This window comes from Polyergus mexicanus, unplaced genomic scaffold (assembly GCF_030449975.1).
Source record: "Polyergus mexicanus isolate NDT 795.1 unplaced genomic scaffold, iyPolMexi1.0 SCAF_8, whole genome shotgun sequence".
Taxonomy (NCBI): Eukaryota; Metazoa; Arthropoda; class Insecta; order Hymenoptera; family Formicidae; genus Polyergus; species Polyergus mexicanus.
This window is the reverse complement of record NW_027223328.1, coordinates 5,749,853-5,764,171: the sequence shown is the minus strand read 5'-3', so window position 1 is coordinate 5,764,171 and position 14,319 is coordinate 5,749,853. Positions and strand designations below refer to the sequence as shown.

General features: G+C 32.4%; 1 pseudogene; it reads right to left on the bottom strand.

The window, feature by feature from the left end:
* Positions 1-8,431: 8,431 nt before the first annotated feature.
* LOC138935240 (uncharacterized) lies at positions 8,432-13,420 on the bottom strand (annotated as a pseudogene).
* Positions 13,421-14,319: the final 899 nt, after the last annotated feature.

Sequence of the window (14,319 nt, the reverse complement as noted above, 5' to 3'; positions counted from 1 at the left end):
AAATGACAGTAAATTTTGGTCACAAAATAACCAATTAGAGTTAATCCTAAAGTTAGGTCTCATAAGATTCAAAAATGACGTCAATAGTTGATATGTCACATTCATGGGATGTCATTTTCTGACGTTTGTATTAATAACATAAATTTATAATATTAATAATATGTAATCTATTAAAGGGATATATTGGCAATAAGAGCCAGGCGCAGTTATAAAGGCGCAAAAAGGTATATTAAAGAAACTCACGTTACATAAATAAACGCAAAGCGGACGTTTCGGCTAATCTTTTAGCCATCTTCAGCGCAACACATTAAATAAAAATAAAAATTAACCAGAAGATAGATTACTTAGTAAATTCATAAACATTCGCAATATATTAAATTAAAATTACCGAAGATAGACCACCTTGCAAATTCAAACATTCATCAGCAAATTGTTGAAAGCCAGGTATCCTGGCTTTAATAATATGTATTAAGAGGATGCCGGATTACCGACAGAACGCGAATATTCTTTATTTTGCAAAATCTTTTTGTTGATTATAGATATCAACAAATCCTTTTCCACAATTAAGGTACACATAATAACGGAGTGCGGAGTTTAACATTTCATATGAAAAGTTAAAAAAAATGAGAAAATTACAGTTTTGTTATCGGCTTCTGCGTCAACATTTACTTAATATAACAAATTTGTAATCTACACGTGCCTAATCAGTAAACTCCGCACTCGGCATTTCATCAAAGAGTATAAGTGAACTTAGAGAAGTGAGTTTAGAAGCTTTATAAAAAAGATTTTGCAAAATAAAATTTTCGTGCATATGTGTGTGTGCGAGATGGAGGCTCAAGAGTAAAACAGAGCAGTAGATTAGTTGCGTGATGTCGCGATAGACGGAGCTGTAATCTTACACGACAAGGACAGACATAATCGTACTACCTTTGTCTCTTTCATGCGTGTAGAGTAATATACATGTACGCACTAACATTATTGCAGTATCTTTTTTCTCTCGATCATACGCTCTGTCTCTTTCTAATCGCTCGCTTGCTATGTACAACGTATCGCTTAGCTTCATGCTCCTCGCATATTCACTTACGCGTTCACTCGCGCTTCTCTCTCTCTCTCTCTCTCTCTCTCTCTCTCTCTCTTTCCTTCTGCTCGTTCATTATTGTATATTGTATTCTTTTATTCTCATTATTATATTTTTTTATTTGCTCAATTTTTATTCTTTCTATTCTCGTCTCCCTACATGAAAATAAATAAATTTATTTATTTATGTTTATTTGATACATCATAAATGAGATACACAAGTTATTTTCTTTTTCTATTTAACTATAGTTAAATACAACACATGTACATACAAAAATACACATAATTAAATACTTTGTCTATTTATGACATACACAATATCTCATTTATGTTGTATAAAATAAAGACGAATAAATTAATGTATTATTATGTAGGAAGACGAGAATATAGAAAGAATAAAAGTCGAAGAAATAAAAGAATATAATAATGGGGATGAAAGAATACAATAAAGAACGAGGAGTAAGCGAGATGACAAACATCAAAGAGTTCCGAAGTCTCGTTCGCGAGGCTCTCTTTATCTATAATATCTCGGGTTACATATCGTTCGTAAAATTTCTGTTTTTCGTATTTTATCGATATCAAAATAATTCTAATAGATTAATGAGATTCTTGCGATTAAAATAATACTAAACATGACATAAATCGGATAATTTTTAATCAATTATGTTATTAAAATTATGATTACTTATTTCATTTAAAATAATCGGATTTATATCGTATTTGGTGTCATTTTAATCGCAAAAATGTAATTAATCCATTACAATTATTTTCAGATATATAAAATGCGAAATACAAAAGTTTTATTTTCTATAATAAGATGACATATATACGTGAAAGATTACAGATAAAAGGAGTCACGCGAGCGAGGCTTCGGAACTCTTTCATGTTTGTCATCTCACTTACTCCTTCATTCTTTCTCGCTCTCGCTTTTGTCGACTCTTCAGCGTCGGGGATCTTTCCTTATCTACAAAATATAAACATCTTCTAAATAAAAAATGAAACTTGTATTTTCCATTTTATCTGTATAAAAATAATTATAATGGATTAATGAGATTCTTGCGATTAAAATGACACGAAACATGACATAAATCGGATTATTTTTAATCAATTATGTTATTAAAATTATGATTACTTATTTCATTTAAAATTATCCGATTTATGTCATATTTGGTGTTATTTTAATTGCAAGAATCTCATTAATCCATTATAATTATTTTTATACTAATAAAATACAATATGAAAGTTTCAGTTTTTATTTTATAAGATGTTTATATAAGGAAAGATCCCCGCGCGATGCTGGAGAGTCGACAAAAGCAATAGAGAGAAAGAATGAAGGAGCAAGCGAGACGACAAATATCGAAGAGTTCCTAAGTCTCGCTCGTGAGGCTCCCTTTATCTATAATCTTTCACGTTAGATTAATATATATAAATTATTATAAAATTTATATATATATACAGGGTGTCCGGCGTCAATCGCATCACCGGTCGTGTGCAGGTAGAGCAGATGAAATCGAGAAGAAAAGTCCTTTACCTTTTTTTTCTATAACACTTAATAAAAGAGTTATTATTGAGTAAAGTCTGGCCAATCAGCGCCGACCTTTAGCCGGGCGCACGTCAGTGAGCCGCGCGCTATGAAGTGTGCAGCGGCGTACACTATCAAGCGCGCGGTTCACCGACATGCGCCCGGCTAAAGATCGGCGCTGATTGGCCAGACTTTACTCAATAATAACTCTTTTATTAAGTATTATATAAAAAATTGGTACAGGACTTTTCTTCTCGGTTTCACCTGCTCTACCTGCACATGACCGGTGATGCGGTTGACGCCGGACACCCTGTATATATATGTCATGTTACTATAGAAAATCAAATGTCTGTATTTCGCATTTTATATATCCGAAAATAATTTAAATGCATTAATTACATTATTGTGATTAAAATGTCACGTCGTAAAATATTAATAAATAATGTTTTTATGTATCAAATTAATTTTAATCAATATGAAAATAACTTTTTATTCGGTTACAGAATATTCGTTTATAAAGATGCGCATTTGTTTTTATTATTACGCGATATTTGTAGCATGCATGTATCTAAGTATGTATGTACGTATCGGGGAATAAGGCGACTGTACTATTCACACGCACACAGCCAGGCACATGCGATAATATCAGTGCGCGGCAGTACTCAGTCTCAGTCTCAGTCGCGCGTGTTGTGTACATACGCGTAACGAGAGATAACCGCAAAAGTGTGCTCAACCGTTATAACGCGTTATAACGCGTCGAATTTAAAAAACGAGTGTTGTGTTTGTGTAGTCATAGTGTGTTCATATAATAGGGCGAAAATATAATGAGAAACGCTTGCCTCGCTTTGCCCGCAGACTTTCTTTAAAAAGAATAAGGGTCAAAAGGTTAGTATATTTATATACCATAATTCTAGAAGGAATTGTTTTAATGTATAGTATATACTAATATGTCGCTAGATATAATTGAATTTTTTTTCCGTGCAGTTTACACAAAAATATAAGTATGATAATGTAATATTATATAAAAATGTAATATTTCAAGTTTCTTTTTTTATTTTTTGATTATATCTTTAAAGCAATTCCTAAATAGAAAACAACATAAAGACCTTTGTATAAAAAAATTGTAACATAAAATTAATCTTTAAATAGAATTTAGAATTACTACAATACATGAACATACACATTATATGTATATGATGCACATAGTATTTAGTACTCATATAGTATTTTTGTTATAAAGAAATAGACAGACATGGGCAAAAAAAAGAAAGAGAGAGAGAGAGAGAGAGAGAGAGAGAGAGAGAGAGAGAGAGAATAGGAATGAGTAAGCGAGAGAATGGCTGTACAACGATATATCGATTAATAATTCACATCAGTCGCTAAATATTAGTGAGCATAAAGTATTGCTACGGAGAAAGATCCAACTATTTCCTTTTTTTTCTTACTTTTGGCACTTGTATGGACACTTGCTCACTTACACTATATCCTCTTTCTCTTTGCCCATTCTTCTCTGTCCGTCTCTTTCTGATGCGAGCATACTATGTGTGTTATATATTATCTATATGCGATCTTTTCGTGAACTGGTTGTAAATATTTCATACCAGATGCGGTTTGCATGTGCGCTCTAAATATTGCCGAAATATTTGATCCCAGAAGCGATCTTTTCGTGAACTGGTTGTAAATATTTCATACCAGATGCGGTTTGCATGTGCGCTCTAAATATTGCCGAAATATTTGATCCCAGAAGCGATCTTTTCGTGAACTGGTTGTAAATATTTCATACCAGATGCGGTTTGCATGTGCGCTCTAAATATTGCCGAAATATTTGATCCCAGAAGCGATCTTTTCGTGAACTGATTGTAAATATTTCATACCAGATGCGGTTTGCATGAGCGTTCTGGTTAAAAATATATCCCAGAGGCGATTTACGTGTGCTGGTTATTGTAAAAAATATCCCAGAGGCGATTTACGTGTGCTGGTTATTGTAAAAAATATCCCAGAGGCGATTTACGTGTGCTGGGTATTGTAAAAAATATCCCAGAGGCGATTTACGTGTGCTGGTTATTGTAAAAAATATCCCAGAGGCGATTTACGTGTGCTGGTTATTGTAAAAAATATCCCAGAGGCGATTTACGTGTGCTGGTTATTGTAAAAAATATCCCAGAGGCGATTTACGTGTGCTGGGTATTGTAAAAAATATCCCAGAGGCGATTTACGTGTGCTGGGTATTGTAAAAAATATCCCAGAGGCGATTTACGTGTGCTGGGTATTGTAAAAAATATCCCAGAGGCGATTTACGTGTGCTGGGTATTGTAAAAAATATCCCAGAGGCGATTTACGTGTGCTGGTTATTGTAAAAAATATCCCAGAGGCGATTTACGTGTGCTGGTTATTGTAAAAAATATCCCAGAGGCGATTTACGTGTGCTGGGTATTGTAAAAAGTATTCCAGAGGCAATTTACGTGTGCTGGTTATTGTAAAAAATATTCCAGAGGCGATTTACGTGTGCTGGTTATTGTAAAAAGTATTCCAGAGGCAATTTACGTGTGCTGGTTGCTTTACAATATTTTGAATCGGATGCGATTTAATAGTTATATAAGATTAGCAATATAACCGTTATTATATATTATAATACATATATATGTATTGTGCCATTGTATGTATGTATGTATGTATATATATATATATATATATATATATATATATATATATATATAAAAGGCACACATATATATATATATATATATATATATATATATATATATATATATAAAACAATACATGCACACACACACACACAGATACATGGCCAAATATTCCTCTTGGAAAGATATATGGAAAGGCACACACACACGCACATATATATATATATAAGTCCATGTAAGTAATGTGTGCAATTGTGTTCAAATATGCAATAAAGGCAGACACGTGTCTATGTTATACTGTTATCTATACGCTTAGATACGCTTAAATATGCGTGCGAGGCAATAGAGCAGTAGAAATACACGATGTTGTCCGATTTCATCATATTGAACACAATTCTCTTTCAAATATGCATAAAACATGCAGAAATATTATCGGTAACAGCGGAACTAAAATTATTGATATTATCGATAATTTCGGTCGGTATTATCGATAATTTTAGTTACGCTTAGATGAGGGCGCTAACCCGTCGGAGTTCGGCCGTCGCTCCGGCATCCTCTTAATATAATATATATATGAAAATTTGAATAATTAATTTATGAAATTAAATCAAAATTAAAATATTTTATTTATATGGAAGTTAATTTCTATTTTATATCTTAAATACATATAATAACGAACGATTTTCACTTATTTGGATAATTTCTTTCCAAATAAGTGAAAATCGGATATTTATCTGTCTGATTTTCTAAAAATTAGTTAAATATCTGAATTCCCGGTACGGGAGTCATATCAGAAATTAAATTGATAGAAATAATTACGATGTTATTAGCCGCATTTTGCAGGCATTATATACGCTCGTGACAAGAACTTGAATACGGATATAGAAAGTGAATAGTGCGCCGTATAGCTGTAAGCGAATAAACTATACTATCTCAATAAATTATATGAATGCTAAAAGCTGCAGATTCTGTTTGATTTCTACTGCCGATTTGCCATCAGATTGCGCTCGCGCAGATCTTGCTCGATTTCTACCGACAATCTGATGTCAAGTCATATTAGCAGATCCTGCTCGATTTCTGCTGCCAATCTGCCGTCAGATTGCGCGCGCGCAGATCCTGCTCGATTTCTGCTATCAATTTGAAATCAAATTGCGTTGTGCAGATCCTGCTCGGTTTCTGCTGGCTATCTGCTATAATAATTCTATGCAAATTCTGCTCGGTTTCTGCTACTGATCTGCTGTCAAATTATGTCAGCAGGTTTTGTAACATTCCTGCTGATATTCTACTATCATTATCTGATATAACAGACTTTGTATACAATCTGGAATCTTTTTGCTGACAAAAATTTGTAGCAGACGTTTGGCAAAATCTGTTCGAACAGACTTGGCTATCTGGGATAGATTATTAATATAGATTATTAATATAGAATTAATATAGAATATTAATATAGATTATTAATATAGAATCAATGTAATACTTTCAAGCGAATATACAATATGTGCGATATGCGCAGTCCAAGTCTATATGTCGATAGGCTTTATCTATTATTAGTATCTCACAAATATATGTCATCTTACTGCAGCCAGTGACATACGCGAAGTTAGGAGATCTGTTATGTGTGCAGTAAATAATGTAGAAAAACACCCTGTTAGAATATTTTTATTAATTATATATACATTTTTTTTATATATCTGTATTTTACGTTTGATATACTGTCTATAAATAATTAATAATTGTACTCTTTCGTACTTAAAATTTCACGTATGTCAGGGTATTGTGAGATTTTAAGTGCGAAAGAGTACAGTATACCCAGTCAGCACAGAAAGATCCCCTGAATGTACATAGGATATACGGAAACGGACTCTGAATATTTTGTGCATGTCATAACACATCTGAAAGATGTCCATTGCAGGTCGTATGGATGTTCAAAAGCAATGCGCCGTAGGTCTCAGATAGATCCAATATATATCCATTTGTACATCCAATGTACATACATGAAACATACATTTTCGTATATCCATATAGTCGCAATTTTAGTATATCCTATGTATATCCAAAGAACATATATTGTACATGCATGTACTATGTATTTCCAATGTATATCTATATGTACATTCAATGTACATACATTTTCGTACATCATACGTATATACTATTTGAGGTGCCGGGAAGATTCAATATATGTATATATCCATATATCATCCATTGTACATACATTTTCGTATTTCGTTAGTACATGCATGTGATGTACAATATATGTATAAATGGATATACGAAAATGTATGTTCCGTGTATTGGATGTACAAATGAATATATACTGGATCTATCTGAGACCTACGGCGCATTGCTTTTGAACATCCATACAACCTGCAATAGACACATCTTTCAGATGTGTTACGATATGTACAGAATATCCAGAGTCCGTTTCCGTATGTATCCTATGTACATTTAGGGGATCTTCTGTGCTGACTGGGTATATCCTGTACAATTAAAGGTAGATAATTATAAATTATTAGTTCGAAAATTTGTCATGTCTTTATAATAAAATACTAAATACAAAATGATCAAATCTAAGATAAACCTGATGTCTTATCGAACTAATCGATTAAAATAATGAAGTATATGTAATGGAGGAATAAGCAATTGGTGGAATGGAGCATATTGGAAAGTTTGAAAAAGTACAATTATTACACATATTTTTAAACTTAATAATTCAGAATATATATATTTTAAAATGTCTAAATAAACACACACACATATATATATATATATATATATATATATATATATATATATATATATATATGTATATATATATATATGTGTGTATGTGTGTGTTGTTATATATAATATTACATTTTTTTCAGTGCATAAATTTTCTGTACCAACATTGTAAGGCTACATAATAAAAATAAACTAAACAAATCAAATAATTACGAAAATAAAATAAGTATTTTAGCAAAATGATATATTTAAACGATATGTTTTCAAGTTTCAAATAAAAATAACTGAAATAAAAACAAAAATAAATACTGATAAAAGTGCAGTAAATCGAATAAAATAAAAATGATAAATGCAATAATAGTAGCAGGGCAATCAAATTATTTTTATTTGAAATTTTAAAACCTTGCTGCACTTTTAATTTTTAATAAATTTAAAACAAATAATAATAATGCCAAGTTGTATCTTAATCGTTAAGATTTTGGCCTATTTCACAAACAGAGTCTTTTTCAGAAACGGAGACTGTTTCACAAACAGAGCCTGTTTCATCACAAACGGAACCTGTTTGACACATAGTGTTTTGTAGTTTTTTCTTCGATTGGAACTTGTTACTGCGTTCTTTACTTCTAACTAGCCAATTTTTTATTACTTCTATGATGTCCGATTCTGTTGCAGATTTTGTCTTGGAGTTCAGTCGAACAACACCTAAAATCATACAGTGAATATATATAATGCTATATACGTACGCATTTGAGTCGAGCCTTATAAAATGTAACTATGGAACGTAACCAGTGTGGACAGACCTGCGAACTTTAATGCGTAACATCATCGCATAATATACGTATAACAGGATTACAGCTTGAGATTCGGAGCGACCTACTGATCGTCAGTATTTCTCCGTCGCGCGTGAAATGATGTTACGCATTAATACGGTTACGCAGTATTGGATATACATCAGACTGATATAGGAAACGTATTAAATCAGAAATAGTAGATCAAGGAATGAAAGCGACAAAGTTATGTAACAAGCAGCCTGCTGACACTTTTCTATACCACCTATACTGAACAGTGGCAAAATAATGACGCCGGCCACTCGTACCGCTAGTAGGATACCTTGTCCGCTTCAACTTCAGAATTCTAAATCCGCGTTTCAATTATTTGTATTTGAGAGTGAAATATTTTATTATATTTTATTTATTAGAGTAAGTTGAAGTAAGACAGCCAAGAGGTATCCTACTAGCACCACGTAGTGGGCGGCGTCATTATATAGTCAGTTGTAAGCTTCATGTGCCTTATCCTTATACAGGGTGATTCAAAACAACCTTCTGTCCTTACAATGTCATATACTTGACACTATTCTAAGACGATTTTTTCTTTGCCAAAATTTTTTCCGAGGCTTAGTTTTTAAATTATAAGCCAAAATAGTTAACGAATTACGGGCCGCGTACACAAGGCAGGCAGGAGCGGAGCAACTCACCGTCCCATACTGGTGATTACGTGAGGCGCTCGCTGCGATTAACTATTTGCTACATGGGGTGTATGTGTGAGAGAGAACGTATACGCATATACACACAAATACACATTCTCTCTTTCTCACTCACTGACTCTTACCTTGTATGTAGAGATTCGTTGCCCTTATACGACTCAATAAGTAATATTTCCGTGTGATACAACGAGTAACTAGCAAACTTTTTTTCACTCACAAATTGTACCACTTATCGAACTTTTACGTATTAATCCACGCACTTTATCGATAAACTGAATTTATTAAAAAAAACGATGTTATTATACGTCATTATATTTTCATATTTTATAGTTTTGTTTTCGAAACTATCGAATTTACAATGTCGGAGGCTTTAGCCGATCACGGGACACATGATAGCATCCGCGTCGATCACGCGTAATGTGATACATTCAGTTGTTCGGCAGCCGGCAGCCGGCAACGCTAGTATAACTTGCTTGTTGTCGTCGCGCAATTTCCGCATCGAATAACGCGTTTCTTTCTTCGAGATATTTTAATAATTAATCGGTAGTAATCGGTAGATTGTGATTAACCGTTATAATCGTTAATAAATTCAATTTATCGATAAAGTGCGTAGATTAATTCGTAAAAGTTCTATAAGTGGTACAATTTATGAGTGAAAAAAGTTTGCTAGTTACTCATTCTATCATACGGAAGTATTACTTATTGAGTCGTATGAGGGCAACGAATTACTACATAAAAGGTAAGAATCAGTGTGAGAGAGAGAGAGAGAGAGACAGAGTGCATGTGTGCGATCAACTGTTTGCTACACGCGATAGATGTAAAAGAGAAAGACAGAGAGAGAGAGAGAGAGAGAAAGAGAGTGCGTGTGTGCGATCAGCTGTTTGTTATACGCGATGGATATAAAAGAGAAAGACAAAGAAGAGAGAAAGAGAGTGCGTGTGTGCGATCAGCTGTTTGCTACATACGATGGGTGTAAAAGAGACAGAGAGAGAGAAAAAGAGAGAGAGAGAGAGAGAGAGAGAATGTGTACGTGTGTGTATACGCGTATACGTTCTCTCTCACACATACATTCCATCGTATGTAGCAAACAGTTGATCGCAGCGAGCGCCTCACGTAATCACCAGCATCGGACGGTGAGTTGCGCCACCCCTGCCTGCCTCGCATACGCGGCCCGTAATTCGTTAACTATTTCGGCTTATAATTTAAAAACTAAGCCTCGAAAAAAATTTTGGCAAAGGAAAAATCGTCTTAAAATAGTGTCAAGTATATGACATTGTAAGGACAGAAGGTTGTTTTGAATCACCCTGTATATAAGTCCATGGTAACAAGATTAGATTTAAATTCAAATTTTTTTATTTGGCTATCGCATCGAGCATCACTTGGGTTACGCAACACGGTTATGTTACGAGGCTTGGCTCAAAGGTGTATACGTGCTTAAAATTGTTTTGATGTAGAGTGTATAAAATAATATTATATTTTACCAATGATAACTTGGACAAACTTTAACGATTTAAAAGCTTTTTTTGCCGAGCTCCCTCCCAAGAATACAGCATCCCAACTTCGTTTGAAATTACTCTGGACATAACGCCTTTGATTACATGGCAAAGATCTGCTCCTCCAATTAAATGCAGTTGATGACTCTAAAATATAAAATTCACAAAATAATAGAAGTTATTTATTAGAAAATAATTTTCATCATGTAAAATAAAATTTAAAAAAATACATAGGGTAATTTAGTACACACCAATGCATGTATGTTATCAGCTGAACTCGATAGCCATTCTTCCATCAATATTAGTTGCTGCTCTGTAATGACTGGAAACGATTGTATTAGAGTTTTAACAGCCGTATTAGTGTCATCATTAAGTTCTGGCTCTACAGTATATCGGGCTTTTTTTATAAGTATATCCACGTTGCTCATAAGCTCATTTAATTTTAGATTAATCAGATGAATTTCTTGAAAAAGTTGTTTTCTGAATTCTGAAAATTTGAAAGTTGAGTTGTATTAGATATTATTATAATATTATACAAAAAGGAATATTCAGAAAATACAAAAACACTAATAATGAATGAAAATAATTATTCACCAGCATTTATGTGAGCACTGTTTGTAGCTGGCTTGAAGTTATCTTAAAATAACAAGAAAATATGATCCATTTAATTAATGATGGTTATTTAATATAATTGGTTGTTATATTAAGGTAGTACACGGATAGATTCAACGCGGAACAGAAAAAGTTTCAACATGTATTCCTATAGTAGCACATTACGGCGGACTGCGGCGGACCCGCCGTAGCTACCTACCATAGGATATACAATATATGTGTTGATGACTTTTCCCGCTCCGTGTTGAATCCACTCGTGTGCTCTACTGTCCTTAAAGTAAAATAAATTAATATACTATTGGAATTGAAAAACATCAATGTTATTTTAAAATAACAGTTAATTAAAAAAATTTTTTTTATAATTGAATATGTTATCTAAAACAAAAGTAGATATTTAAATGTATAAATCGCTAAGCTGTTCGGACTTGTTGCGTATCCGTGTGTAATTTTGAATTGCAAGTGATGATGCAATAAGATGCAACGCAATAAAATTGTTTCATGTTGTTTTACAGCATTATCATCCATATTTTCGATGCGTATCATTAATAATACGTATGGATGATATGTTGTTCACAGATTGATACGAAAGCAGAGGGATAAACTTGCAACGGGCTTATGCAATGCGTGCAATCTAAACTTGCTTATTCATTGCTACATCATCTTTTATATTGTGGCGAAATGGCGACATTGAAACGATGAAGCCCGTTTGTTTGTCATCGTATTCAACTTTTAATTGACAAGGTTATACCGGGCCCCTTAACTGTGATGTTACGAGGATACGCGACAAACCAGTACGCGGCTTTGGAATTTGTTTTCTTCAGCATATTGATCTGGTTAATAATGCAAATATGCATTTTATTATATGAAGATTCAAGTTTCAAAAATACTTACCATTAGTAATAATTTGATCGTGACTTTCCGTTGTAGAACGCTTACTATCTGTTAAATATAAAGATAATTACTTTTTGAAAATAAAACGAATTTTTACTAGAAAAGTAAGCAGTTTACCGCGTTCAACATGTCTGTTGCCAGAAAGTGGAAATGGTGGGTATGTGTTACTATCTTCATCAGACATACTACAGTTAGACTCATAGGACTTATCACTATCTGAGTAATCGTTGTGTTTATTATTCGTGCCTTGTCTCCGCTTATGTATTTTATTAATTTTTTTCGTTAAAATCTCCGTATGTGATGAAAGATCGTCTGTATTCTGGGCTTTCATTGCCTTTTTGTTAGCAACTTTTAAATCACCTAAACAAACATTACTTGTGTACCCAATAACGAACAATATAACTAATAAGTAACACCGAAATTTGTTGTACATTATAAAATAATTGTCAAACAAGTATATTGTATTATGAAATAACGATGTTAATCGCATGAAGCTAAAAATGCACAGAACTATTCTACATTGCAGAACTTATTATAAGTTCTTGATAATTATAAGTATTAAGAGGATATTCCATGAGTATATCATGGTGTGGCATATTGATGTACATCAACATCCTGCGCCGTGACGTATTCAATGGGATGTCCTTTTTAATGTTGTATTAATAACATAATTTAAGTATGATTCTTTATTAATAAGTTAATGATATATTTTTTATAAAAATTTTACATAATATAATTTCATAAAAATTTAATATAATAAAAAAAGACATTTACCATATGTGCCTAAAATAATTGCTTCGTATTTCATCCATCTCGAGTCAGGACTATGCTGATTTTTTATTGATGCTTTAATAGCTGTATTATCGTAACTTTTTGGTGGCCAATAGCATGCAGATTCTTTTATCAAAAACCATTTTTTCGGTACTGCCTCAACAGTATTTTCCTTTTGGAATCGAACAACAAGCCAAGTCATCTATACACATTAATCAATGCTTAGAAATTCCTAAAAAGCTTAAATTCAATCATTAAAAACTTCTCGAATAGACAATGAAATAAACAAATCGAAATATGTCAATTAAAAAAAATATGATTTAGCAAATAAATCAAGATCAATCAAAGAATAAAATAAATATCATAACTGACTTTATCTATCCTTCGAAACTTTTTTCGTTATTTGTATCTTCAACGTACTGATCATTTTTTATTTTAAAATTTTCGTGGGCTAGGGATATTCGGGTTCAGTGACTTGATAATCTGTCAGTAGCCAATTTCAGACCACAATCGCTGAGTCAAACTTCTATCTATATGGTATATCTCAGTGAATATATTTAGGTGAAAAAAAATTAGTTATAAAATTCATACAATTTAGCAAGAGGATCTTTGTCTAAAATATAATTACCGAAGACATTAAAAATGTCGAGAACATATTTAATTTTATTTAATATAATAATTAGGAACTGCAGTAATAATGTCATCAACATATATCTTGTAAAAGGAAAATTTTGAAATTCAGTTTATTAATACAAGAGGTTTCCAGACCCATCATTACTAAATTAACTAAAACTCGCGATAAAGGAGAACCCACAGGAGTGCCAAAGAGTTGTTTATAGTATTTATTATTGAATGTTAAAAATGTTGAATTTGTTATATATGCAAGAGTATTTAAAATTTCAGAAATAGGGATTATGCATGGTTATAATTGATTAATTTTTAAACTGATTTTTTATTGATTGCCAAACCAAGCCAATACCATATATGTCAATACCATATATACCTAATGGTATATATGTATATTAGTGAAAAATGATTTTATATTTACAGAAATTAAAATAAAATTTCAAATAATTTTATAGTGTAATTTTCCTTTAATTA